This window comes from Lathyrus oleraceus, chromosome 7 (assembly GCF_024323335.1).
Source record: "Lathyrus oleraceus cultivar Zhongwan6 chromosome 7, CAAS_Psat_ZW6_1.0, whole genome shotgun sequence".
In the NCBI taxonomy this organism is placed as follows: domain Eukaryota; kingdom Viridiplantae; phylum Streptophyta; class Magnoliopsida; order Fabales; family Fabaceae; genus Lathyrus; species Lathyrus oleraceus.
The window spans coordinates 431907069-431911758 of NC_066585.1; the positions used below are offsets into that span (position 1 = coordinate 431907069).

General features: G+C 40.9%; 1 pseudogene; it reads left to right on the forward strand.

The window, feature by feature from the left end:
- Positions 1-4135: 4135 nt before the first annotated feature.
- LOC127109423 (uncharacterized) lies at positions 4136-4235 on the forward strand (annotated as a pseudogene).
- Positions 4236-4690: the final 455 nt, after the last annotated feature.

The window sequence follows — 4690 nt, forward strand, 5'->3', positions numbered from 1 at the left end:
TCCACTGGTCTGAGGGTGGTAAGGTGTCGCTATCCTATGTCTCACGCCATATTTAAACAATAACTTTTCGAGTACCTTGGATATAAAGTGCGATCCACCATCACTGACTACTATTCTTGGGATGCCAAATCTCGGAAATATTATATTCTTAAAGAGTCTAGTTACTACTCGGGTGTCATTTGTTGGAGAAGCTATAGCTTCGATCCATTTTGATACGTAGTCAACTGCCACGAGTATGTATTTGTTACCGAAAGAGGGTGGAAAAGGTCCCATGAAGTCTATTCCCCACACGTCGAAGATCTCCACTTCCAAAATACCTTTTTGTGGCATCTCGTCACGTCTAGATATGTTTCCTGTGCGTTGACATCTGTCACATTCCTTAATAGCCGCATGTACGTCCTTCCATATAGTTGGCCAATAAAAGCCGGCTTGTAGGATTTTAGAGCAGGTCTTGGATGTACTTGTGTGTCCACCATAAGGAGCGGAGTGGCAGTGTTGGATTATATTTTCCACCTCTTCTTCGGGTATACATCGACGGAAAATACCATCTGGGCCTCTTTTGAAAAGTAAAGGATCATCCCAGTAATAGTGTTTTATATCGTAGAAGAATCGTTTCTTCTGCTGGTAAGATAAAGTGGGCGGAACTATTCTGGCAGCTAAATAATTGACGAGATCAGCGTACCATGGTGTGACAGATATAGCTAAGGTTGTTTCTGCTTGCGTGTCGGAGTTGTTCTCTTCAAAAGTAGCTATAAGTTTATCGTACGAGAAATCATCGTTAATTGATGTTCTTTCCGGTTCAAGGTTCTCAAGTCTAGAGAGGTGGTCTGCTACTACGTTTTCAGTTCCTTTCTTGTCTTTGATTTCTAAATCGAACTCTTGTAGCAACAAGATCCATCTTAGGAGTCTAGGTTTAGCATCTTTTTTTGTTAAAAGGTACTTGATAGCAGCGTGATCCGTGTAAACTATTATTTTGGCTCCGACCAAGTAAGAACGAAATTTATCTAGCGCAAATACAACTGCTAGGAGTTCTTTCTCGGTAGTGGCGTAATTCATTTGCGCTTCATCTAGGGTTCTACTTGCGTAATATATAACGTGAAGCTTTTTATCCTTTCGTTGTCCTAAAACAGCACCTACAGCATAATCGCTGGCATCACACATTATTTCGAATGGTTCATTCCAGTCGGGTGTCTGCATTATGGGTGCGGAGATCAATGCTTGCTTAAGCACTTGAAATGCTTTTAAACAGTTATCGTCGAATATGAAATCAGCATCTTTCATCAATAGTCCGGTTAAAGGTTTAGTTATCTTAGAGAAGTCTTTGATGAATCGTCGGTAAAAACCGGCGTGTCCTAAGAAGCTTCGTACTTCTCTCACAGTTTTCGGGGGTTGAAGGTTTTCGATTACCTCTATTTTGGCTTTGTCTACTTCAATTCCTCTGTTCGAGATGATGTGTCCTAAAACAATTCCTTCTTGTACCATAAAATGGCACTTCTCCCAGTTGAGTACTAAGTTTACTTTTACACATCGCTCAAGAACTCTTTCTAGGTTTTCAAGGCATTCTTCAAAACTTTGTCCGTATACGGAAAAGTCATCCATAAATACTTCCATGATGTTTTTGAGAAAGTCGGCGAAAATTGCCATCATGCATCTTTGAAAGGTTGCAGGAGCATTACACAGGCCAAACGGCATTCGTCTATAAGCGAAGGTACCAAAAGGGCACGTGAACATTGTCTTTTCTTGGTCATCAGGGTGAATTGGTATTTGAAAGAAGCCTGAATAACCGTCTAGATAACAGAAATGCGAATGTTTTGCTAATCGTTCTAACATCTGGTCAATGAATGGTAAAGGGAAATGATCTTTTCGGGTTGCTTTGTTTAGTTTCCTATAGTCAATGCACATTCTCCATCCCGATTCGATTCGTTTAGTTATAGTTTCCCCTTTTTCGTTTTCAATAACGGTTATGCCTCCTTTCTTTGGTACTACGTGTACAGGGCTAACCCATTTGCTATCAGATATAGGATATATAATACCTGCTTCTAATAACTTGGTTACTTCCATCTTTACTACCTCACTCAGGATCGGATTTAGTCTCCTCTGGTGTTCCCTAGAGGTTTTACAGTCTTCTTCTAACATGATGCGGTGCATACAAATAGAAGGACTTATTCCTTTAAGATCGGTGATATGGTAACCTAGTGCGGTTGGATACTTTCTTAAGATATGTAGGAGTTTTTCTGTTTCGAGTCTTCCTAGGTCTGCATTAACTATCACAGGTCGTTCAAGTTCTAAATCTAGGAATTCATATCTCAGATTTTTGGGAAGTGTTTTCAGGTCAAGGGTTGGTTTGTTTAGACATTGCATGGGGTCCGGTGTTATTGCTAAACATTGGTTAGATTTGTCTTTTAAAAGATAGTCTGATGATTTGTCTTCTCTTAACTCTGCTTCTTTTATGCATTCATCGATGATATCCATGAAGTAACATGTATCTTCTATTGCAGGTGCTTTCAAGAATTTGGAAAGAATGAACTCAATTTTCTCTTCACCTACTTCGAAGGTGAGTCGTCCTCGTTTTACGTCTATGATTGCACCGACAGTTGCTAAAAACGGTCTTCCCAGTATAATGGGTGTAATATCATCTTCTCTAATGTCCATAATTGTAAAATCAGTTGGAATGTAGAATTGACCTATGCGTACGGGAACGTTTTCAAGAATTCCTACAGGATTTTTGATGGAACGATCTGCTAGTTGCACAGACATTTTGGTTGGTCTTAATTCTCCCATTTCCAGTTTCTTACATATGGATAAAGGCATAACGCTAATTCCGGCTCCTAAATCGCATAAGGCTTTGTCGATGACAAATTTTCCTATGTGACAGGGTATAGAAAAACTACCCGGATCCTTGAGTTTAGGAGGCATCTTTTGGATTATAGCGCTACATTCGGCAGGGAGTGTAACGGTTTCGCTATCTTCAAGTTTCCTCTTATTAGAAAGAATTTCTTTTAAGAATTTAGCATAGGAGGGCATCTGCGTAATAGCTTCGGTGAACGGAATTGTAACGTTTAATTGTTTAAGGAGATCAACAAATTTTCTAAATTGGCCCGCATCTTTGGTTTTAACAAGCCTTTGAGGGTAAGGGATAGGTGGTTTGTAAGGTGGTGGAGGTACATAAGGTTCCTTCTTTTCTAGGGTTTCCTTATTACTCTCTTCCTTTTCCTTAGGTTCACTTTCCTCAGTTGATTTCTTAGGGTTTTGGTTTTCTATCCTTGGATCAGACGGTCCTTCCACTTCCGTTCCACTTCTTAATATAATTGCATGAGCGTGGCTTCTCGGGTTAGGTTGGGGCTGTCCAGGGAATGTACCAGTTGGAGCAGCAGTAGGTGCTTGTTGTTGGGCTACTTGTGATATTTGTGTTTCCAGCATTTTGTTATGGGTAGCCAGGGCATCTACTTTGCTTGCTAGTTGTTTAAGTTGTTCGCCAGTGTGTACATTCTGGTTTAAGAAATCTTTATTGGTTTGTTGTTGGGAAGCTATAAAGTTTTCCATCATGATTTCCAAGTTGGATTCCCTAGGGGCGTTATTGTTAGGCATGGATGGGTTCGGTTTCTGATATCCCGGAGGTATAGCTGGGGCTTGATTTTGAGACTGTCCAGGTGCGTACAAAGCATTATTACTCTTATAGGAAAAGTTTGGATGGTTCTTCCAATTTGAGTTATAGGTATTCGAGTAGGGGCTTCCTTGAGCATAGTTTACTTGCTCTGCTTGGATTCCTTTCAAGAGTTGACAATCCGTAGGAGTGTGACCTTGGATTCCACAGACCTCGCAATTCTGAGTTATAGCAACCACGGCGGCTGGAGGTGATACATTTAAACTTTCAATTTTCTGGACCAAAGCATCCACTTTTGCATTAACTTGATCAAGGTTACTTATCTCGTACATGCCAGTTTTCGTTTGAGGTTTTTCCACCATTGTTCGTTCGGTTCCCCACTGATAGTGGTTTTGGGCCATGCTTTCGATAAGCTGGTAAGCATCAGCATAAGGTTTGTTCATTAGTGCACCACCTGCAGCGGCGTCTATTGTTAACCTTGTGTTGTACAAGAGACCATTATAAAATGTGTGAATTACTAACCAATCTTCCAAACCATGGTGTGGGCAAAGTCTCATCATGTCTTTGTATCTTCCCCATGCTTCGAAAAGAGACTCGTTGTCTTTCTGTTTAAATCCGTTTATCTGGGCTCTTAACATAGCTGTTTTGCTTGGCGGAAAGTATCGGGCAAGAAAAACTTTCTTCAACTCGTTCCATGTGGTGACAGAGTTTGAAGGGAGAGACTGAAGCCATCTTCTAGCGCTATCTCTTAATGAGAAAGGAAAAAGACGAAGTCGAATTGCCTCCGAAGTGACACCATTAGCTTTAACAGTATCAGCGTATTGGACAAATACGGATAAATGAAGGTTTGGATCCTCGGTAGGATTTCCAGAGAATTGGTTCTGTTGCACAGCCTGCAACAGCGAAGGTTTAAGTTCGAAGTTGTTTGCTTCGATTACGGGCAGAGCAATACTTGAATGCGGCTCATCTTGCGATGGAGCGGCGTAATCTCTAAGAGCACGAGCTGGTTCTGCCATCTCGGTTATCGAAGGAAAAAGGTTTTTGAAATCTAGGAGGGAGATTGTTTGCAGCACGATATTCCCGAAT